The sequence below is a fragment of the Protopterus annectens genome, chromosome 9.part0 (genome assembly GCF_019279795.1).
Source record: "Protopterus annectens isolate FY-2018-M chromosome 9.part0, PAN1.0, whole genome shotgun sequence".
Taxonomy (NCBI): Eukaryota; Metazoa; Chordata; order Ceratodontiformes; family Protopteridae; genus Protopterus; species Protopterus annectens.
In genome coordinates this window covers 415692841-415718742 of record NC_056743.1, presented here as the reverse complement: position 1 = coordinate 415718742, position 25902 = coordinate 415692841, and positions in this window count along the sequence as shown.

The window sequence follows — 25902 nt, the reverse complement described above, 5'->3', positions numbered from 1 at the left end:
CGTAAAGCCCTTTCCCTCTACTCCATCTCCTATACATCGTAAAGCCCTTTCCCTCTACTCCATCTCCTATACATCGTAAAGCCCTTTCCCTCTACTCCATCTCCTATACATCGTAAAGCCCTTTCCCTCTACTCCATCTCCTATACATCGTAAAGCCCTTTCCCTCTACTCCATCTCCTATACATCGTAAAGCCCTTTCCCTCTACTCCATCTCCTATACATCGTAAAGCCCTTTCCCTCTACTCCATCTCCTATACATCGTAAAGCCCTTTCCCTCTACTCCATCTCCTATACATCGTAAAGCCCTTTCCCTCTACTCCATCTCCTATACATCGTAAAGCCCTTTCCCTCTACTCCATCTCCTATACATCGTAAAGCCCTTTCCCTCTACTCCATCTCCTATACATCGTAAAGCCCTTTCCCTCTACTCCATCTCCTATACATCGTAAAGCCCTTTCCCTCTACTCCATCTCCTATACATCGTGAAAGCCCTTTCCCTCTACTCCATCTCCTATACATCGTAAAGCCCTTTCCCTCTACTCCATCTCCTATACATCGTAAAGCCCTTTCCCTCTACTCCATCTCCTATAGATTGCTGAGGGGTTATCTATGCCTGGCTTACAAGGCATCTGTAAACCCCACACTTATGAATCTCCTGCATATTTGTAAGTGAAGCAGCTTCTATGATTAGGATACGCTGAGCTTTTAGATCTAAATTTAATGCACAAAGGCCAGGATATCCCAAGCTGATGTATAAACTTACCGCTAAAATCAGACACACTGTTTGCATGTGAACAATCACTGCTCTAAGGTCAGGGATGCTTTGTCTGGAATGTAAAAACTTGGAACTCTGTATTGCATCCAAACTCACTATCTCTGGATAAGGATGCTCTTTACCACAGTTTGTAACCTTAACTATTCTAAGCTCATGATGTTCATTATTCTGTAGCCAGGATGCACTGTGCTAGTGTGGGTAAACATGGTATTCTGCAACTAGCTTGCACTGTGGTGGTACATGTGAACGGCAGGATGTAGGTTTATGGCTTGCTCTGCTGGTTATGGTCAATTCACTACTCTAGGATCAGTTTGCTTTTTGTTAGCATGTGTAAATTTAATCCATTGGGATGGGGGTTTACCTTGTAATGTGCAGATTCAGATCAGAATGGGTTCTGTCAGTATGCAGTGTCTTAGTTACGTATAGCAGAAGGCTCCCTGCTGGAATATGCAAATTCAGTTATCTGCACTTATGATTTACTTCGCATGTATAAACTCACATATAAAATTAGGATGTGTTGCGACATGCATTCTTGGTGTGTGATATGTACAGTTAGGCTTCATCAAGTTTTCAAAAATTATTAGGCATCTATTATCAGGATACACAAAGTATGTGTAAATTCTGTTATCCAAGACTATGGATAGCAGCTTTGTACAACATAAACTCATTCTTCCAGAGTCAATATGCCCAGGTGCTTCTGTGATTAAAATTTCTTTATCACAACTCCAAGGTTCAATTCTGACATCCAGTCACAGAGAGGTGTGTGAACATTCCCCTTGTGTTGATGTGACTCCTTTCTAGATATTCCGCTTTTCTTACATCCCAAACATGGCCGTGAATTAGCTGCAAAAAACTGCCACGTACACACATCAGTCATTTACCCTTGCACATTTGATTGTGGCCGAAAAAGCCCAGATTGTTTCTTAAACTAATTAGTCTGATCGTTTATTCATTAATCTTTTTCCAATTTTGAGATTAACATTCATGGTTACAGGGGAACTGGTGTCTATCCTCACACCCACTGGGTGCAGCTCTGAAACAAGATGGCACTATTATCACAGGTCGAGTATGCAAACATACACAAACACTATGAGAAATTTAGAAGACTGAAATTTACTTACCTGCATGTCTTTGGAACGTGGCACAAAACCAAACCACATGTCAAAACCTCATGCAGACTCAAATGACGGTATCTCTTGTCAGGAACTGAACCAGCAAACCAAGCCCCATGATTAAGCTGTTTTGTGCCGTGCTAAGTAAAATCAGTGCTCTAGCATGTGGATAAATTGTGTCAGTAAGTACAGCAGAATCTGTGTGCTCTGACTCAATGTGTAAATCGGCTGCTGCATCACTGGGACATTCTGTGGGCCAATCTCACGTTTCCTACTACAAAACATGCTTTGAAGAGTTAAGTAGCATGTTTCAGTGGAAACAGCCTTTTCACCTAACTCCACAGCACAGAGGCAAAAGGGCACGATAACTTAAATGACCAGGGACTGATGAGTGGCATGAGTGTTGGAATTTGTGGAGTGAGGCACTGACAACACTTCACTCATGCTGGAGAGAATCGGGAAGTTTGGTTCCATGCAATGTCAAGACAGAGACATGCATGGCATGTAGTACACAGCAAATGAGACATGCGTGGCTTTGCCAAGCCATTGTCACATTGTATGTTTTATGAGGTTTCCATCAGAAAGTCCGGACCCATAAGGGAAAGCGTCACAGACCCTTCACGTGCAAATGTGCTCACTTTGGTGGTGGTGGGGTTAGAACTAAAAAGCAGAATAGGAAAAACCAGTAATGGCAGTCACCCCAGAGGGTAACAAATAAGCTGGTCAGTGTTGGCAAGCAGCAGGGGGATAAAGATAGCTAAAAATGGCTTTCAGAGCTTGAGAACCCCTCTAGTTTTAAATTATCTTTACCCGCGATATGGCAGTTTTAGACTTGGATATTTTAGTAGGACAAATGTGAGTGTATAATCCAGGGCAGAAAGCTTCTAAACAGCTGTCCTTGGGTTTTATTTCATAAGTGGAAGCATGCTATCAAGGAAGTGGTCATGGCATGCTGTAATTTCATGAATATGGTATTGCTGAACTGTAATTAATATACAACATCTGAAATAAACCGTGCTCCATGCATGGACATAGTGAATGTGGGAACCAATTACACTAATAAGGAAACTGTGCAAATGTTCTTAACATGACTAGTTTGTGGTTCTCCCTGTCTGTAGGATAAGATAACTGGTCTATATCAGAAGAGTGAACACTCTAATGTCGAACTGAAGAACACAAAAGCTGAGAATGTCGAACACACAGATCAGCGAATTTTTTTCCCAAGTTAAAAAATTCGCTGAGCCAAAAAAAAAAAAAACTGTGCAAACAAAATAAAGTGGGGGGCTGTGCCCCCCAACTTTAAATACACCAACTCCGAGATCGCACCACAGTGGAGAAAACAGCATAGTCCCAAGAACAGCCCAGCCATTACCCCCCCCCCCGGAAAAAAATTGCTGCTCCATGCCTTCCACATTGTCAGCTTTCATTGTTTTCAGTTCGACAGAAGAGCGTTCGCTCTTCTGATAAGAACCCTAGGCTAACCAGAGCACGCATAATCACTGTCTCACCACATGAGTGTCACTAAGAGGTAATTATTACAACTACAGTGGCTAGCTTACCTTACACACCTGTATTTCATTTAGTCATATTTTTTACCTGTAGTTGTCAAACTGCCTGACAGGTGAAAAGGAATCCTAATGTTGTTGTTGTTGTTGTGTCTTTTGGCTTTCCCCGGTTAGGGGTTGCCACAGTGGAACTCCAGTCCGCTAATGATTGGTAGTTAATTTTTACGTGCTGAGTTACCAGCCCTGCAACCTTCAACGAAGGTACGCCCATTCACGCATGTCTTCACGCAAAGACTCTCAAGCTGAGAATCTAACCGGACAGCATCTTACTGTGAGGCGACAACGCTACCGCAGCACCACCACCGCAGGTTGAAAAGGAATCCTAATAAAGTTATTTTTTGCATGGGCTCTCTACCTAGCTTTCTGCTTAACTCTTACTTAGGGTAACAGCTATTGTAGAATAGTATGAGATAAAAATCATTTTTAGAAAAAAAAAGTGTAGTTTATGACTTTTGCGATAATTAATTTTAAGAAATAACAGTACAGATTTTTTTGCTGGATAAGTACTCTGCAAGTATTTTTGTCTCAGACAGAATTACTGTTCCTGGAATTGTTTGTTTAATTTCTGGTTTAAAGCACCATTTGCATTTCAGAATTTGTACTAAATACACACCAGTTTCCTTTTTTCTTCTGTTATCAGCTCTGGTTATGACAGACAGGACTGGAATGTTTGAAACATTCCATCAGAGCATTACTAAAATACTTGTAAGGCTGCCAATAAATCTCTGAGGTTGAGTTGTAAGGTTACTATGTGACAAGGAAATGTGCTTCAGAATCTTTCTATTAGTCAGCAGTGGTGCCTACTTGAGTCATGGAAGGGAGCAAAAGGCTAATGATATATGCAGCAATGCCCTTTTTCACCATGAGCCTTTGTTTTTAAATACTGCTGTTGTTCAGGAAACAGAGGAAAACCAATTATACAATGACACCCCCCCATTAATATTCAAAAACGTGCATGCTGATTGGTCAGAGTGCACATTGTAAATCAGAGTTATAGTAATGGAAAAAGGTCTGGTTGCCCGGACATTTTCCATTACTATAACTCTTTTTTTTTTACATCAACGTAGAATGCAAGATCTCTGTTGCTTCACACTGTCTCGCTATGTTAAACAAGTTTAACATAGCGAGACAGCTTTAAAAAAAGCAACGGAGATTCTCCGTTGCTTTTTTTTTTTAAAGCTGTCTCGCTATGTTAAACCCATTTAACATAGTGAAACAGTTTGTAAAAAGCAACAGAGATCTTGCTTTCTCCATTGCTTTTGCCCACAGCTCTGACGTACTGCTTAAGCATATGCATGCGCAGTACATCAGAACTGCCGCAGAATACCAGACATCTGCGGAAGGGCAGCAAGGAGGCATTATACAATGCCATTATTTAAGAAAAGTAATTATTTTTTTTCTTAAATAATGTCATTGTATAATAGCAATAACCCAATTCTGGGTGTGGGTAATGCTGGATTTACCCACGGTTGGCTTTGTTTGGCCACTCGGGCTTCGCCCTCTTGACCACACCACACCAACCGTGGGTAAATCCAGCATTACCCACACCCAGGCGTGGGTTATTGCTATAGTATTTCATTATACATATACAGCATAATGTTACAATCCTCATTACACATGAAGATAGAAATTGACAGTGCAAGTTTTGAAGTGTGTGTGTTAAGAATGACTAAGTAATTTAAAGCATCTGTACAGGTAAAAGCCAAGGACAATGAATCAAGAAAGATGGGGAAATAACAAATCAGACCATCAGGACAGGCACTGTCCATCCCCTACTTGTCTTTAACATACGGGGTAGGGGGTGTCAGTACTTTCACTCCAGCATCTAGTAACTAAGAAACGGAAGCAGATTTGTTCGTAATACCATTTCCTTCACTTGTGCCATGTCAGTTTGAGCTTCGGTACTATCCCTGCTAGCTACACTTCTGAAATTTATAAACTGGACAATATCTCTCTTGGCATTCAAACATTAAGTTGTCAAGAGAGCTAGACAAAGTGACATTAAAAATTTAATTAAATGCTTCCTGCCCTTCTTGACACTTATGAATATGAACTCTTGTTTTATATCCCCTCAAATTTTTTTGCAGCTTAGAATTAAAAGTAATGTTCTCAGTTTCAAAGTCTGCAAGGCAAAGGTGCATCTTGTTTCTCTGGTGTAGGTTTAGCATCGTGTGAAAGAAAAACACCATGTTACTCCAGCAAAGTATTTCTGTTAGGAAAAGATGCTTTTCATTGCCTTGATAACTAGCACCCTCCAGGCTGTTTGGTCAACAACTCCGTTAGTTTCTTCAAGCTGGAGCAGAGTGTCAGACTAGCAGTTTCATGGTGGCATCATATTTCAACAGCCCCGCTTTGTGTCAGTTTACTTACATCTATTATCTTCTGAAGCTATAGCAGAACAGCCTCAGCACCAAGACAGGCATCTGATATTTTTCTCTTTCACCATCCCAAGAAGCTATGCAAGCCTCACAAGATGCAAATTGCTGGATCTTTTCATTAATTAAGTTATTTCTGCATTAATATCTGCTTTAATGACACAAATTAGATATCGGTCAGCCTCAAGTTCAGATCTTTTTTTTTTTACATTATACAGAGACGTCATATGTGCTCAAAGTAACCTAGAAGTGTGAACCTTACAGTCAACAGCTGCAAGCATTGCAGAGTATGAAATGAAACTGCAGGCTTGCATGTCCCATTAAATGCATACTCTGTGATGTCCTACAATGCACACCTTAAGGTATGTTATGTCAGACATTAACTAGATGCTACATTAATACCACAAGATCACGCCCAAGACATCCTTCTCCACTGGGCATCATTATGCAGTGATCTGATGCTGCCAAATGCTCATTACAAAATTGTCCTACGACATTACTTAGACCTTTTAACGAATACTGAATTAACAGCAGCTTCTTTGACAGTCTTTCTTGCACAGTTCTCATAGTCTTCTGTAGGCCTCAGAAGGGCAACCTTTTGTAGGTAGGGTGCTCTAACACATATGACAAGGATAAGTAATGAACTAGCCATTTAAGGGCAGTTTAACAACTGTGGAATCCTTCACTGCCAAATTCTACAAACATGTAAATAACGTCATAGAAGCATCTGCCCTGCTCCAAAATAAATGCATCAAGTTTAAGAATAAACCCTTGTGGTGGAACCCCAATATAAACATGCTCTACAATAAAAGAAAAAGCTCATTGCATATAAAAAACAATCTAATTCTGCAAAATGCCAAAAATGCTCTAACCAAGGCTAACGGAGAACTTCAGACCCTAATTAAATCAAAGATAAAAATAGCCAACCATGCAAAGAATAAAAAAGCCTTTAACTATGTCAGAAACCTCAGAAATGTTTAAAATTGCACCAAGCTAGCAGTACATGATAATTTACTCTAAGCCTAAAGACAGACAGTCCACTATAGAATACATTAAACACCAGCTTCATCACCCTCCCGCCCTTGTCCAAACCATTTAATAGCATCTGCACCTCTCACTCAAATCTCCCAGGAACAAGTCCTCAAGGCACTATCCAAGGACAAGAATGTGGTTTCTTTGGGGGTGAGAACATACCAGGATACCTGTTGGTCATCCTGAAACACAACCTGTCAAATCCCCTACGCACGATTTTCAATATTAGCCTCCAAAGAAGGTTTGTACCAATGAATGGAGGACTGCAACAGTTATGCCTCTTCACAAAGGTTGGGTGTCCATCAATCCAGGCAACAATAGACCTAGAAGCCTGACCAGCTTCAACTGTAAGGCTATTGAAAGGGTCATTAAAGAAAACCTTGGCAACCTACAAACTATCAACCAGAGCCAGTTTGGTTTTGTTAAGGGCAGATCCTGCCTACTCAACCTGGTTGACTTTTCTAAGGACACCCAAGCAATGCATGAGGAAAAAACTGTTCATATCATATATGTGGATTTCGCAAAGGCATTCAACGCCATCCACCATTCCGGCATAGTTAAACTCATCCATCTAAATATAAATCCCTATGTAGCTCTGTAGAGAGCAGACTGAATAAAGAAATTAGGGTAGGTGATCTACCTTCAAGAAATGTGTCATTAGAGGAGTACCCCAGAGCTCAGTCTTCCACTCCTTTTTGGCATCTACTTCTCAGATGTGAAGACAAATGTCAAGGGCTTATAGCTGACAAAGTTTGCTGATGACTGACTGTAAACTCTGTGGCATTATAAACTCTCCAGTAGACTCTGTCCTTCTGGAATGCCTGTTGCAAACAAATAGCTAGTGTTAAAATCATGGCATAAAATGAAACGCCAGAAGTGCATAATTGTATCTTTTAGCACACAAGCTGTTACCTGAAATTATCACATTGACAACACTCCTTTGAAAATTGACCCAGTAGTGAGGGACCTGGGGACATACGTAGATAATGAGCTGTCATTTAACCACTATGTATCGACTATAGTTAGAAAATCCTTCTTTATAGCACAGCATATTAGCAAAGGTATGGCATCAAAAACTGGGGAGGTAATCATCCCACCGTACAATGCATTCATTAGGCCAGTCCTTGAATACAATTGCCCCATTTGGCATGAACCTGTCTTAGTACGTGACTCAACCAGAATGACCAATGTTTTCTGAACAAAAAAAAAAAAAAATCAAGGACTATATCACAAGGGAAGCTCTGAGTACCTCAGAGTTCTGCCCATCAACTCTGTCCTACAGGCTGCTAAGGGGAGACATCTGTCTCACATACAGAGGGACTACCAACCGCATCCTTTCAGCCCTTCTACACATACATAAATCCAATAGTGGCAGATATATCCTCTGGAGAGTTTAGTCTCTACTCCATGTTAAGTAAAGTACATCTCTTATTTTATTCAAGAGCAACATGGATGGGAATCGAAGTTCACCCTTGGTTTGGCATCTTTCTCCCTTATGGACAGAGGGAACATGTAAGTACCTGCCTCAGTGTTATGGCTATTCATACTTACTACACAGTACTAAAGGATTATCTCAGCCAGGATATACAAGGCTTCCACAAAATACAGGGGCCTTGGTACTAAACTGCTAAGGGTAGAAACTCATTGGGAATGCATGGCTAGGCTACTAAAGATCCTCACAGATCAGTACCCTAATAAGTACCTATGAACTTGTACCACATTTGGTAGCTGGGAGAACTGCATCAGAGTTGGGAAGGAAACAACACTGTCAGTTCAGCTTTGTATTACTGCTCTGTGATTATTGAACTAATCTTACAAATACCATTCTTGTATTACTATAGTTTTATTTGGGTCTTTTTAAAGACCCAGGACTGGTCAACTCTGGGAGGTTAATTCCAGACCCTTGTCCATAAGAGCTGGATCTCTTTTGAGTAAGATTAGTGTTTCTGCACTACATTTGGAAGCAAATATACTTTATTCCATCTTTGCATCATTCTGTTATTTTTAAATATTCATATAGGAGCAGGGTCAGCAAAGTACTCAAACCATGCCACATACTCGGTATAGGATGAATTCCAGAATTAGACAGTTATAAAGTATGTACCTGGTTTTGATGGAAGAGAATAAAGTACTCTTTATGGCATTCACTTTACTCCATTTCACGCAGACATCAGTCTCTGCCATTTTTTTAAATGTGTGTCAGTCATGCTGATCTCTCCAGTTCCTGTTAGGAGAAAAAGTTACCCCCACCCCATCCATGGGAAATATAACTACCCATCATAGGTTCGTAGTCTGACTTTCTGAAGAGCAAGACTCATTCCTAAATGGACAAAGGTCTCTGGACCACAGGGCTTCTTCAGATAGTTTTTTCCTAGTAAATTTAAAAGAAGCACAGGATACCAGGCCCAATAGTCTAGACAGATGAAGCCCCGGCTATGACCAATGTTCACTTAGTAGCCCAGACACTGGTGGAGCATGGGAGTGAGTGGCTAGTGCTGGCTTGCCCACCTTGAGAGTGGGAGGTGCTGCAAACTTGCCACATTGGTGACTCCCCAGGAATGCTGGTGTATCACCTGCCACAAGCAGCTTGGCAACACTCATGCTACAATGTAGTTTCTCAGATCAGGGGTCGCTTGTACAGTAGTGCACATGCACCCTTCTGAGTCAGCTACTGTAAAAAAAGCACACGAGCTGACAGAGAGATGTAAATGTAAAAGGGGACATTTTCCAGAATGCCAGTCCCACTAGAATAATGATGTGGTAGCTGGGGGAGAGGAGTTAAAACTTTAATAGTCAGAACAGTACGGGGGGGGGGGGGCAAAAAAAAGTGTTATCATAGCTTCATGCAAGTAGCATACATGGCTTTTCCACCTATCTACCCAGCATATGAAGTTTAAATGTGTTGCACAGTATGACAGAGGATTATTTATTCACTTTGGTGGCCTTTAGAATGAATGCTGATCAAAACCGATACTTTTCAAGCAGCATCAAAGGAATCTGGTTTCTAAAAGCCATAAAAAAAGAATGTCAATAAAAGGCAGTCAAATGAAAGATATGCGAGTAATGGTGCGCAACATTTAGTAAATACGCGAGTATGCCATCATTCCACTCTGTTCTACTTCAAGAAAGACTCAGCACTGCAGATGTTACCTCTAGTTCTACTGCATCATATTTCTTTAGATTTTGAGTGTAAATCTTGTCTAGTGCAGATATAAACTGTAAAGAACACTTTTTCTAAAGTTACAGGCTAAAAGTCTGGTGAGAGGAAAGAATGAAATAATGTAACAGTGTGACAAAATGGAAGATGGCCGTCTCCGTAATTAAGGCCATTAAAAGGTATTTCTTGTAGCAGGCTAAGCAGAACAATTTCAAAGCAGTTAAGTGGTGTCATTTTATGCTCGTATTTAAGGCAGTACAAGTCATTTTTTGTGAAAGAAACGGTTACTGGTAATACATGGACTTGCATAGCCTGATTTATGCATTAAAAGTTTACACAAAGCCATACAAATGATCTTTTCCACAGCTAGAAGCTACTTGCTGGATTATATGACATTTTAATACAGAATTACTTTAACAAAACTGATCAAAAGAAATTCAAGTGGATTTTTTTCTCCATAACAGAAAAGTGCTTACTGATCATATTTAGGTTCATAGGTTGGTACTAGGCTATCGACCCTAAGGCCTATGCAAGCCTAGCCATAACAATTCCCTGGAAATTTTTTCCCACAATATTTACTTCTCTGGGCCCCTGTCTAGCAGGGTGACTGACATGATCCCCAGGGTGAATTTCCTATCTCCCATCCAATCATCAAGGTTCCTTTTGAAGATGGCCAATGAGGTGCTCTTCTTGACATGTATGGGCAGTCTATTCCAGAGTATGGGGAGTCTCTGGGTCAGGAACCTATCCCTCCAGCATGTTTTGTTCATTGTGATTATAAGGTTTAGATACCTGGAGCGTGTGGCTCTGGGGGATTGGGATTTCTTTAAGTGGAGCATGTCCAACAGCTCAGGGTTTGACATGGCCTTGTATGTTAAGCAGAGATCGCCTCTGAGTAGACTATATGCCACAGAGTATAGCTGGAGTTTTTTTTAGACAGTCAGCATATGGCATCTGCTTTAGGCTTGTGATTCTTTTAGTGAGGTAATTCTGTGGCCTTTCCAGCTGTTGCAGATGTCTTGTGAGGTACATACCAAATGGGGGCATTATACTCTATAATGGGTCTAATGAGGGATGAGTACAGTGGGACAATGACCTTCTTTTTTCTGGATGAAAAGCCCTGAGTGATGAGGTGTGCCACGTAGGAGGATTTCCTGACTGTTGTGGTGATGTGGTTATCGAAAGTGAGACCACTGTCCATTTGTGTCCCTAAGTCTCTCATCACACTTTCATAGTTCTCATAGCCGGCCTTAGGCATAGGCCAACTAGGCGGCTGCCTAAGGCACCGGTCTAGCAGGGGCACTTTTCTAGTATTTATTTGATGTAGTCAGATCTGGATGGGGGCACCCGATAGTGTGGTGGGGGGTGCCATGGAGCCCTTTTGCCTAGTGCGCCAGTTTACCTAAGGCCGCTGCTGCTAAGAGCATATACTTCCTTTAGGTAATAACTATCAACTTGCTTTCCCTTGAAAACTGATCATTAGCCCAATTAGGACAAACCCAACCAGCTCAAATAAATTCAATTTGCAGTTTGCAAAACTGGAAATGCTAACACTTGATAATACACAAGTACCACATTTTCTGTATATTATCACAACCACATTTCCCAGCTGCGATAAGTTATTATGTTTTGCCGAAAATATTTGTTAACCTTAAAAGGGGTGTCTGAACTAGGAATTATTATTCTGTCACACTGTGTATGACACATTACTGTAAATCAGTAAAAAGTTAATAGAAGTACTCATATCGACTTGTGCTTTCTGCACAATCAGCAGTATGAAACTGACGGCATTTTTCAGTAGGTTATCAGAAAACATTTTTGTGAGGCACAGAGCAAAATTACGAGACAAAAATCGCGGACCTTCTGTAAAATTATAGATGATTGGCAGCTATGCTACTGTCTTTCAGTCGCAGCAGTGATTGGTAACAAGTTGAGTGGCGGGCACAGCCTGAATGTGGTAATTTTCTTGTACTGCTTGTCAGTCAACTGCCTTTCACTTGCTATTACTGCTATTAATATGTAATGACTCTGCATTGTGAAAACACTAAGGTACAGGTGAAAAAATGTTAGCAATGTAATGGCTGCACAATGATTTGCATTATGTCATGGAGGTAGACAGCGGCAAGGAAACACTTATGTGGATCTACTACTATTACAACATACTCTTTATGTTAATTCAATTTGTAACGAGTAGCAGTAATTTAATATTTCAGGATTTTTTTCCATTAAAACTTGCCTCCCCCTCTCCAAAGGGGTAGTAGTTAAAGGGATGGCACACCCACACACCCCCAATAAGCGATATAATTACTGTTCATGTCAAATCAACTGTAGCAATTCCGCTCAACCTGTAAGTGCAAGAAATCTGGCAACACTCAAAATAATGGGGGCACAAAGAGCAACTATGGGGAACTCGTCGTAAATTGCCCTCTATAAAATGGTACTTAGTTATTATCACTATCATTTTTCGAACAGGAGAAATGTCTGTATGGCTTGAATAAGTGGGAGAAAAGAGTCGTTTCTCCTGTCGGAAATGTGGTTGCGATAATACGCAAGTACCGAAAATGTATGTAGTGTGGTTTACATGTAAAAGAAACTCCTGTTATAGAGCATAAACGTGAGTGTAACACAGAGGAATCCTGGCAGTCAAGGCTTACACAGCTGAAGAGTTCTTGGACCAGTTTACCTACCCAATTAACAAATAATTGTACCCGTGCTGCTGGTGTAGATGGATTGGACCCTAACTACAGTCTAGGAGACAAGAGTTCAGTTAGCAGCTGGGGTTCCTGACAGCACAAGCAGGGAGGGTGGTTCTGCCAGTCCTAGGGAGGGGGTCACGCATTCAGGGGGATCATCGCAATTGATCCCTGGTGAAGGTCAGGTTTGTACAAACAGGGAGGATTTGTCCATTGGGGTGCTCAAACTCATCCCTGAGAATAAGTATTATATTGGTCTCATTGGTCATTTCATTAAGTCTGAGTATTTTGGGAATTCTGTGATACGCAGGTATCCTTTTATAAGGCACGTGTAGTTATGCCAAAAACTCCTCAGTTTTACAATTATTCAAATGCTGGTCATAAAAAATACATTTAATTTGAGCCACTATTTTGGTACCCAGTAGGAGAGAATCTTATGTCCTGGTGGCTGTCAAACACTTCATTTAAGGAATCCATATAATCTTCTTTGTTTTGTTCTCTTACTATAGAATCATGCTTATTGGCATTTTCAATTGTATTTGGATCATTCATCTGAAAATTCATGAGGGTGGCATTTTCATCATTTGATCACCACCAAGTGATTCACCTATCTGGTAATATGACTAGACTAAATATAATCAGTCATCACAGTACAGAAATGACAAAAGCAAAAATAAACTGCACTTCTGGACATGGAAAAGCTCTCATTTTTTAATTCCAGACCGTAGAGCAGTGAGCAGCAGCTGGTGAATAAATACTACAACCACAGTATGAACTCCCGCTCCTGTCACTACCAACACAAAAAAAGATCGATCTTAGAGATCCAACTCTTCTCGTAGTTCTCATTGGCCTCCCAAGTGGCACAGAGGGATGCACTCCTGGATAAAGCCCAGAGGACCCAAATTCAGTTAGCAGCTTGGGTGCTTAACAGCACAGACAAGGAGTGGATGGGTGTGCCTATCCTGCAAGGAAGAGACTGCTCTGGTAATAAGCAGGTGTCTGTTAGCCCTGGTGGAGGCCAAGGCATAAAGAGATGACTAGGGTGGAAGGACCAGTGGCCAATGTGGACATCTTCTTGAGTCAGACCAATCAAAAATGTCACAACATAAAGGGATCAGATTAGGGCTGCAATTTCCATCATGAGCCTCACTGGTGAGTCTTCAATCAACTTCACCATCCTGTTATGTCACATGTTAACCCCACTCAAAGGAAGGGTTCAGACCTATCAAAAATGTCACAACATAAAGGGATCAGATTAGGGCTGCAATTTCCATCATGAGCCTCACTGGTGAGTCTTCAATCAACTTCACCATCCTGTTATGTCACATGTTAACCCCACTCAAAGGAAGAGTTCAGACCTACAATCTGGCTAGGTATAAGACCACAGGCCTATTGGTCTCTGTTTCCACAGACTGGGAAGAGGGGGAGTCAGGAGGGAAACTGTGTTTGTGCATCAGACATCCTATATAAAATACACTTACCTAGTGGGGGGGGGGCAGTAGGTGTTCATTCACTCACTGTCAGCCAAGCTCATTAAACAAAATGCATTCATAACAGGTAGCCATGCCAAAACTAGCAGGTGGAGACATGCTTCCCCTCAGAAGGAAGCAATAATGGGCTTGAAGTAGCCATGGGAAGGGAATGCTCCCAGTGGAAAGGGGGCAGGCTACCTCCCTAATATCAGCGAGCTTGCTGTCTCACTACCACCTAATTCTGACCAGATAATGCACAACCAATGGGGTTTCTAGGCAGGAATGAATGGGCCTTAAGGCTCTCACCTAACCCAAGAATACCCATCTGCTGCTTTTCCAGAGTAAATGGGCCATATAGGCAAAGGCAGAGCACTCCCTGGGCAAGAACCTATGAAGAACAAAATAGATCACCAATATCTGGTCTTATGAAAACAAACAGCTTCCTGTCTTATCAGAGCTGATCTTCTCCTAGAGTTAATTTCCTTATAAACTGCCTAACTTACAAGCATACTCCCATTTTTAAACACCTTATTAAATTCTTAGAAATAATAATAGAAAAGAAAGCCTAGCAAACATTTTTCATTATTTTCATGTAACAACCATATCTGTTTTTGACAGTCTTTTGGTCCAGCAGTCCTAATAATACTGCACCTATGTCCTTATCTTTTTGTACCCATCATAATATGCTTCCTTACAGTGGTCATTGTTTTTATGTCCTTGCTTCTACACTCTGGGAAATGCTTCCTGCCCACCTGAAAGCTATGGATTCTCACTTCAAGTTAACAGAACCTTGAAAAGCATCTGTTAAAGACGTTTGAATTAAATAATGGAAGCATTGTTACTGTTTCTGCCACTGCAAGACTCATCCTAATACAACTTCTCACATGCATAAACCTAATTCACTTAACCCTAATATTACCCCACGCAAAATTTAATGAGTTCTCTTTATATACATTTTTTCTGCTCTGTTCATAGATTTTGACCAATATTCCAAAAAAGCTTCTCATATACCACACATTAGTATTTGAGTAAAAAGTCAGACATTTGAGGCCAATTCAAAAAGGTTACCCCAAGGGTATAGTCATGTTCCAAGACGGCCCTAGCACAGTGCTCTAGCATGAAGACACCCCATGGTGGGCTATCTCCATGACCATGGTCAATTCTAATGAGGCATTCTGTGTGACAGACATATGCTAATGAACAATGTGCTCTCCCTAAAACTGCCTGCATTAAATCGTTTACACAATCAAGCAATGCTGGGAATTGCTCACTGCGCTATTTAACATGAGCACTCATGTTGATGAACATGGCTAAAAGCTCATCTTCACCCATCACTGTAGAGATGTAGCACAAGGACTTTAAACGGACATGCATTGCTGGGAGTGTGTGGTGTGTGTGGTACGGGGTTATTTAGGGGATAGGCTAGGTTTGTCTGCTTCTGCATGCATGTGGATTGAGATGAAGTGGGGCCATCATACCTCCACACAGGAAACCCTGCATTGTTGGAGGGTGGATAACATATCGGATAACGCTAAACATCATACCTTAATGGCACTAGGGGATCAGGAAAACACTAGACAACAGACAGAATTGCACGTATCATGCTTTAAAGCACTTTGAGGGGAAAAAGAAAACAAAAACAAAGTGGTTTCTGGGGTACCAGACACCAGGGATATGCTATATATAGCAACATCTAAAGGCACTAAAACCTATTCAAACCTTGTACCCTCCACCTTACCCAGAAGATATTAGTCCTGCATGACACCAAAACTATTCCCGATTTATCCTTGGTGTCTAGTGAAGTACAAGATGAATGATATGAAGTCAAACTATGGAAACTGGTTCAAAACCTGCAGCACTGAGAGAGAAAGCAGCAGCACTGAGCTGCTATGATAAGTGGTTAGTGAAGCCAGAGTTGTTTTACATAATAAAGTAAAACTTTCTAATATCTAGCAGGATTTAACGACTGCAGCATTCTATGATTTATGTGAAAAAAGGATACATATAACAGGCAATAGCAAGTGGGGGTGGCTTCATTACAAAGCTGGGAGGAATACTGGAAGACCCCAGGGAGAATTTTTACAGTACTATTTGAAGTTGCTTAAAAAAGTTAATAGACCAGCAACTCTAGTATCACAATGTATATTACAAACGGTAAGAATTAAACTCTAACATCTAGTCCTATTGACCTAGTGGCTTAGGACAGGAGCAAAAAAAAAAAGATCACAGACATCTTGGATGTTCTGTCAGGTAACCATCTGAAATGTCAACTCCCATTACATCGAGTCCTTAAACATGGAGAATGAATGGCCAAAAGATTAGACTTCCATATACTAAGTCCAGGATGCCATTTCTCAGAATACACCCTTTTCTCCAAGGTATTGCAATTTTGGAGCTTGGGGGTGTGTACGGAGGTGCAGTGGAAGCTTGCCCCATGCAAAAAAGTTTTAAGGAGAAGAGCAATTTTCGCAGTTCCCTGTTCTCTCTGGGTTTTCTGTATTTTTTTCAGCACTTGGCATTTTGAATCCCAGCATTTCAATAGGGAGCCATTCCGCCTACGTAGGAGGCAGATAAGAGGTGTCCATCTGTTAGATTGAATGGGGGATTGCCTGTGCCAATGCAATGCATAGGGTACCAGTGTTAATTTATTACAGGTAACTGCTGATTTGCACTCATGGTAATTAATGGCAATTCAGATTCCTGCAAATTAGTTAATAATGGAGGGTTTTACTCATTGTGGCGAAGACATCTCTGAATTACAAAATACAGCATTATGTAAACGGGGCTCTTTTACCAGAGCTGTTATTGTAGGCATTGGGGTTCCTTCCAAATCCTGAATTACAAAATACAGCATTATGTAAACAGGGCTCTTTCACCAGAGCTCTTATTGTAGGCATTGGGGTTCCTTCCAAATCCTCAGGATTAAAAACATAAAGATGATTCCTACCCTTGTGCAGTTCTTTTTCAGCTGTTATATATACTGCATTTCACTATACAGGTTATTTTATGTTTACTTTGTGTTTGCTGTTCTGGTATTTGTCCTGTATTCTAGTACTAGGTAATATTTCTTAAAGTTTTCCCAGGCAGTCTTAAGAGGTCCAGGTGATCACTGCTGTCCTTGGTCAACAAATAACACATTCACTTTTATTCCTCTTGAATATGGTATAAAGTTAATAAAACATCCTCTCACTAATTGTATTTTTTCTAATCATTATGTTAGTACTTTAAATTGTTAGACATTGCACTTTATTTTCCTTTTTCTGTAGATGAAATTTGACAGTTTACTGGTGTTGCAGTGGGTATCAACAGCAGCCAGTATGTACACCATCCTTACAGCCTCAGTGATATGAATCTATTTGATAAACATTTTTAAAATACTTCAACATATGTATGTTTGAGAAGATACTTTGGAGGTAATTAATAAATTAATTTATTACATCCAGCCTTAACTTTCTATGCGTTAATATTTTTTTCAAATATCCTTTTTTAGATATTAAAATAATGGTCATAGTAGATTTTATTTACCTTTTGTTGACCAGCTTAGTGCCACTAGACCAGTGTCCTCTTTTCAGGAGACTCCTGAAATTATATTTTTATAATAATAGGGAAAATCTGGCCAGTGCACCAGGAAAACTCCCTACTCTTTTTTTCAAAAATGCTTAAGTACTTTCTGGCAGTTGGCTTGGAGGCTTAAGAAGCTGTTGAAGATCAATTTCCAGTGGTCTAGTGGTGCAAGGTTTGATTCCCTCAGCTTCCCTTTCCTAACATGTGACTTTTAGAAAGTCACTTAAGCAGACACCAATCCTGGGCTGTGTGTGAAAAAGGTTCAAGGAGATCATTACTCTATCCTGGAAAAAATACAACTAAATAAATAAGTAGATTTGGCCTTAATTCAACTAACTACATATATTTTTAAACAAATCTAAACTTTAGTATGCACTTAAAAAGAAAATAAATGCATCCACAATATACTTTGTACTACAATGTACAGAGTTATGAGGGGGATCACAGCTGATTTGGGTTATAAGAGGGGCTGCTGATTTGGTTGCTGAATGAGTTGGGGTTAGTGATAAATCTAGAGGCTACAAGAGACAACTCTTGTACACAAATTCTACTATTTAAGCTAATGTAACAACGTAGCAAGGCTGTCTTTCTCCAAGACAGTTTTATTACAACTTCTTAACCTAGTAAAAGAACAGGATTCTACTAATTTTCAGCTAACATGCTTGTAACATTTATGCATCCCAGTTACCGTTAAAAATAAATTTAATTTGCTTGCAGATTATAATTCATGTTTGTCTAACTACATGCACTGTTTGCTGTATTTTTCTACGATGGGAAATGTATCGGAAGGTTCAAGGAACATATAACAGAAAACAACTCTGACATTAAGAAATACTGAAACAAATGCATTATACAAAATATTTCTCAAACTGACCAGTCATAATTTTAAATTTACTGTTATTTGAAGAACAGAGCATGTGAATTTGATAAAGAAATGATTTCAGACCGATGTTCAGCAGACTACCAGGGACAAAGGAGAAGAGGAGTACTTGTATTAATTACTAGAGGAGCTCCAGTAGTAATATGAGTACTTGTATTAATTACTAGAGGAGCTCCAGTAGTAATAGGGGTACTTGTATTAATTACTAGAGGAGCTCCAGTAGTAATAGGAGTACTTGCATTAATTACTAGAGGAGCTCCACTAGTAATAGGAGTACTTGTATTAATTACTAGAGGAGCTCCACTAGTAATAGGAGTGCTTGTATTAATTACTAGAGGAGCTCCAGTAGTAATAGGAGTGCTTGTATTAATTACTAGAGGAGCTCCAGTAGTAATAGGAGTACTTGTATTAATTACTAGAGGAGCTCCAGTAGTAATAGGAGTACTTGTATTAATTACTAAAGGAGCTCCAGTAGTAATAGGAGTGCTTGTATTAATTACTAGAGGAGCTCCAGTAGTAATAGGAGTGCTTGTATTAATTACTAGAGGAGCTCCAGTAGTAATAGGAGTACTTGTATTAATTACTAGAGGAGCTCCAGTAGTAATAGGAGTACTTGTATTAATTACTTGAGGAGCTCCAGTAGTAATAGGAGTACTTGTATTAATTACTAGAGGAGCTCCAGTAGTAATAGGAGTACTTGTATTAATTACTAGAGGAGCTCCAGTAGTAATAGGAGTACTTGTATTAATTACTAGAGGAGCTCCAGTAGTAATAGGAGTGCTTGTATTAATTACTAGAGGAGTTCCAGTAGTAATAGGAGTACTTGTATTAATTACTAGAGGAGCTCCAGTAGTAATAGGAGTACTTGTATTAATTACTAGAGGAGCTCCAGTAGTAATAGGAGTGCTTGTATTAATTACTAGAGGAGTTCCAGTAGTAATAGCAGTATTTGTATTTATTGCTAGAGGAGCTCCAGTAGTAATAGAAGGAGCACTTGTATTAATTACTAGAGGAGCCCCAGTAGTAATAGAAGGAAGTACTTGTATTAATTGCTAGAGAAGCTCCAGTAATAGGAGGACTTGTATTAATTGCTAGAGAAGCTCCAGTAGTAATAGGAGTACTTGTATTTATTGCTAGAGGAGCTCCAGTAGTAATAGAAGGAGCACTTGTATTTATTGCTAGAGGAGCTCCAGTAGTAATAGAAGGAAGAAAGATAATGGCGTATTTGTGGTAGTAAAGAGCTACTGGCAAGGGTTGAAGATTTATGCTGACATGTATTTATATTCCACCTAAACCTGCTATTATAGAGCTTAAAATTTGGGGAGAAATACATCTTTCAGCAGAGAATATTACTTACAGCTGAGGAGTAGAATTTGACTTGCAACAATAAGAATATATTTTGGGGACCTAGAAGGGAAAAAGAGGGTAGATTTCTGAAGAAATTCATGAAAATATTTGGTATGGAAGATGTGAATTCACTTATTCAAAGTTCAGCAAGGCTGCTGAACTTGAATGCCAGGCATGACAGCAAATATTAGATCACTATGCCATTTGTTATGAAGTATCATCTATAGTAATCACTCTGGCAAATTGCTTCAATAACTGCTACAGTTAGCCTGATTTCTTATGCTATTACTTCCGGAATATGCAATAGTCAGGAGTGAGTCAACTCCATACATGTGCAATATGAACCTCAGAATATATCATACTACAGCTGATGAAGTGCAATTTTCTAAGCAATCACAATGTGAAGCCATAGTATTCAATACCTACTAGTATAATATTGTCTAATGTCTTCCTGTCCAATCGTGGTACTCTATTGTATTGTTAATATTTTAATTATTACTGTAAGTGTATCACTCTTACAGTCATTCAAACCATGTGTTCATGTTATGTCTTACACATGAACCAAAGCAATACTTTTGTTCAGCTTCAACTGCTGTGTATATCTGATTGACAATGAAGTTTGCTTTGACTTGGAATTATTATTTACCAAGGTAAAATAACTCCGCTAGTCTATACAGAAATTATCTTTCACAGGAACATGAACATTTAATTAAGAACTTTGACACACATATCCAACAGCTATTTCAGATCATGCACCAATAATTACGAAGACAGAAAATGCAGGGTAATGAAGTGAATATGTGACACTGGCATTTCCCCATATACATGTTAAAAAGAGAGGAATTTAAGGACTCCATCCATCCTCAACCCCTTTTCCCATTTTGTACATGGGGTCAGTGTGTCACTTCAGCAGTGACAATCATCTTGAGCCAAGGTTTTATACATCCGGGTGGCTAGCCCTGCTGTGGTAGTTCATTTGTACACTCGCACACACTCTCACGTACAGCCAGTTTAGAGTGTCCAATCCACCTACTGCATGTTTTTAGAATGTGGGAGGAAACTGGAGCACCTGGAGGAAACCCACATGACTGCAGGGAGGGCATACAGACTCTGCACAGAAGGCACCCAGCTGAGAATTGAACCGGAGAACCAATTGTTGTGAGGTGACAATGCTAACCACTGTGGCCATCTCAAGGAATTTAAGAAATGGATAGTGAAAATTATTTGTGAGTTATTAGGAAAGATAGAAAGTACTTCAGAAGTTATAGTAGTAAGTGGGATAAAGTGAAAGTAGCATTTAAAAATAAGGTAGAAATAAAAGAAAACAAACCGTGGTTAAGAAGTGACAAGAATTATTTACAGAGGTTAAAGTATTCCTAAGGAGACTCTCACAGAATAAGAGGAGGCATGAACTGAAGAGTGCTAATGAGAAAATAAGGGAGTACCTGGATAAGATTCAGGAGTTTAGAAAGATTACTGTTAAACTGTTTGAGAATAACTCCAGAGCACAAAAACTTTTGGCACAACAATTTAGGCAACATTAAGTAGAAGGGTTGTTGCCAAACTTAGAAGCCTATAACAAGAAAAATAAACCAGAAATCCAGTAGAGGTATTAGAGATATTTTGGAAATTTTATGAGAATTTGTATGAAGCAGAAAAGTGGGTAAATTGAGAAAAAGCAGAAATGGAAATATTTATGGAAGACAAATATGTCAAGGTGAGAGGTAGATATTTACATATTTATTTACAGAGTAAGGAATACCTGAACTAGTGGCTTCCCCAGTTGCTGGCAGAGTCTGTTAGGGTGGCTTAGGCTGCCCACCATAGATTCCCTTATATGTCGGGTCAAAGATTTTTATGAATCTTGGATATGCTGAGTATTCCGGCTATATCCAGTTTGCCATTAAATAGAAATTCATACTCTGTCTTTCAGTTGGCCCTGCATTAACAGGTTGTATAGCACAACATCAATTTTCACATAAGCAATACAAATTTCATTCCTAGATGCCTCCTTCATTGTTATCGTATAACAATAGTGACATCATTTTGTTGCTGTACTCAACACTACTTATGAGCACCATCCCACCCCCTTATCTGGTTTCATGACTCTAAGCTCTGTCAACAAATTTCTTTTAATAATGTACCTTCATTTTTATTCAAGTTACAGAACTTGTTTTCAATGGGTTTCATGCTCTGTTGCCTACTATCCTGCTCATACAGATATTCAGACATCCTAATGGTATTATTTAATGATGGGTTAAAAACTGCACCCACTGATAGTACTTAAAACTGTTAGACAAACTATTCTCTGAAAACCAAAGAGCAAGATTCAACTTTTGGATATGTAACTTCAAGTCAATTAAAACATCTGCAATATTGGCATGCTTGCTGGATGAAACTCAGCCCTTTGGATAAAAGGTCAGCATGTCTCCATAGTAATCACAAGGGAAGCTAGAGCAATAGTTAACAAGTCTTCCCCTTCTTTTTGTTGTAAAATCTCTTTGGTTTGGCCCTTCTCTGTTGTGTGACACTGTTATATGATATGTTAATGCAGGGCCAACTGGATCAGACAGGTTATGAATTTCTATTTAATGACAAACCTGTTACAACTAGAATATTCAGCATACCCAAGATTCATAAAAAAAATCTTTCTTACCCCCCCCCCCAGACCTACTGTAGATACAAAAAGGTCAAAACACACATTATATTATGAAGTATATTGACCCCTTTAAAGACTTGGTAGCTGCACTTTCACAGGTATGGAGAGCTGCATGGCATTTCCAAGAAAAAATTAATACCCTCCCATTTGATGAGAACTGCATTTTTGTTAGTATAAATGTTAATGATATTTTTTCTGTCATTCCTCACAGGGAGGGATTATTATGGTTTGAAGTGTTGCAGGATCTGAACATTATGGAATCTGACAATATTAGCATCATTTTTACACTTATGAGTTAGTGCTGATAATTTTCTGTTCTTTGGTCAATATTTTAGGCAGTTCACTAGTGTGGCAAATGAGGGTGACTTGTGCCCCCAATTCTGCTAATCTGGTCATGGGCTTTTGGGAGATGAATTACATTTTAAACAGTATTTTCAGTAAATGTTGGGCCTTTTACACTCTATTTTTGGATGATAGTTTTATTTTGTGGACCGACTCTGAAAAGAGATTGGTGTAATTTTTTAATTTAATATTATTCCTTTTTTAATTTCATAGTCCTATAACCGGGACAAATTTTATTTAGATGTTAAATTCACCCAAAACCATCAATACACAGCCATCTGCATTTCTCGAGCTGGCACCCTTTGCATCAGAAAAAGGCAGTGGTGAAAGGGATGCTCGTGATAATGGCCAGGATGATTACAGACATAAACACCTTTATAGACGAGTTTGACAATATCCAGAACATGTTTATTAGGAGAGATTATCCTATTTTTTTTGTGGAACCAATAAAACGGGAGGTAAAGACAGTCAGGGTTTTACAGACCCATACTAGGTGGGACAAGTGCTCCAAATGTCAATGCCCACTGACAATGTTGATACAGCCAATAGCAGTGGAGGGAGCCTGTTGAATCAACAGCACAAATGCTTCAAATGCTTTAGTACTACTTACAATTTGGACAGTAAGGGTATTTTTAATTGCCTTAAAAAGAATTGGATATTTTTTTCTGCTGATTTATGATCTTAATAAAATTGGAGATGTATCCTTTTTATAAACAACACATGCTGGCTATGCCCTTGCAACTCCCACTCTAATATCACCCACCCCATCCAACCACTACCTTTCTTTCCACTCCACTAACTACCTTGATTATAGCAAGCTCAGATGCTCATAAGCCTAGTACTTATTATACAGCAGGAACTTCTTATTGTAACATTTGTTAATGTCTGTTACGTACTTCACAGATAGTACATCAGTACACAACTAGAATCTATGTTCTTCATCTGTAAATATGTTGTAAGTAATTGCTATGTAAATTGTTAATCGCTATGTAATCCAATGTAACTACTGTCTATTTTAACTGTGGAACTTTTCTCCCTGGGCCTTCGCTGAAAATGGACCTACGTCCAGTTGGACACTCCCGGCCAACAAATATAAATAAATAAAATAAATAAATAAATAATATGGTCTATCATTCAAAAATTACTGGAGCAGAATGCTATTTTGCAGAGTCAGAAAAAAAGGCATAATAAAACATGGGAGGTTTTCACAGTGCCTCAACATATTACTGGGAAAGCAAGTTCTAGTCCGAGGTAGCACATATTCTATAAAGGACATTTTTCATGAGAGTCTAAAACAGGTCATCTATCTGGCCTGTTGTAACACATGCTCAGCAGTTTATGTGGGCTAAACCTCTAGGAGATTAAAAGAATTTAGAAACACCTACTTGACATTAAAAAAATGCAAGAATACAAATGCCTTGTATAGGCACATTGCACAATTTCCAACACATTTTTTAAAGTTTAATGTTGAACAGGTAGTTTTTGATCCTAGGGGTTATTTGGTCATTGAGCACCTAGATAAAAATTAAAGTGGCAGTTATTACTGGATGCCACACATTCACCAGGTTGGAATGATGCCTGTTCCATTGCTGCTGTATTAAATCTTAAGAGACTAAGTGTAATCATCCAAAAAACTGTGGTTTGCCTCTTTAAAAATTCTAAGCCTTAAAACTGTATTGAATTAGTAATATGATCTTATTGGTTTTAATCTTTTTGGAGGTATAGTTTTACCTTTAAATATCTAGTATGATGTCTGTATTTTACATTATTTGTTCTGATGAAGTTCCCAATGTCAGGAGCGAAAGTGCTCAACTAATTTTATATTATCTACATTCACTTCAAAATTTGGTTCAACCCAACTGGATTTGCTTTGTTACCCATTGTTCTATTGGCTTGGCCACATGGAATTCATCTGTGTTTTTGGAGTTTGCAAATATTCCAAGAGTTGCTTTTTTGTTACTAATGTGCTCAGGTAAGCTGTAAATATGAACAGCATCTACACAAGGATATGTATGTTTGCCTTAGTAGGCAGCAGATACTATAAGCAGCTACAAAGGATGGCTACTATGTTTTTCCAGTTCTGTTAATCTTAGGAAGACTGTCCTCTGAGAATACAAGGGTGCCATTGGGTTTACCTGTGCAATGGTCCTACTTTTATTTGCTACCTAGGGAGACTTCATTTGTAATTTTAACTTTGAACTCTCCATGTACAAGTTGAATTCGTACAGGAGAAAAACTTGGAGAGAGCTATGCTAAAATGGTATACTAAAGGTTTGAGTGGGTGGGATACTATCCTCTGCTAAGCATGGGGGTAATGACTTAAAGGTAATCTGGGGTGATGTAAACTAAGGAACATGACTGATGAGGACACTTATTGTTAAACAAGTCCATAATACTGTCAGAAACCTTATCAGTAGTATCCTGCAGTCAGACCAAGTACTGTCCAGGAATGCAGAAAGGTACTGGGTGAGCAGTCACGGAGATCACATGCCTAGGTCCTAAATACCATTAGAAAAGCACACCAATAATACTTGCCTCCTTTATCTAGAATGATTATACAGGTATCTTACCCATCCATTTGTCTACCTGTGTTGAAGGTTGCCATACTGTTGTTATGCAGGAAATGTTTATTCCGTAGGTATGGAATGCATTGGGTAATTAATCTCAATCTGCCTCTCTTTAGTACGTTTGCTCCTTTCCTGGTGTAGATTAAGGCCTTTTGTCTGGCTGCTTGAGATGTCACCAGCCCTGCTAAGGTATAGGAGGCAAAATGCAGCTGGTTCCTTCATAGCATGGATGGCTAGATTTAGCTCATCAGAGAAGCTAGTGGTCTACAGAATAAAAGGACAAAAGAGGTAATCTGTCAAGGTAACAGAGTTTGAAAACCCTAATTTTTTTTCAAGCCTTTCTACTTTGGTAATATGCTTTG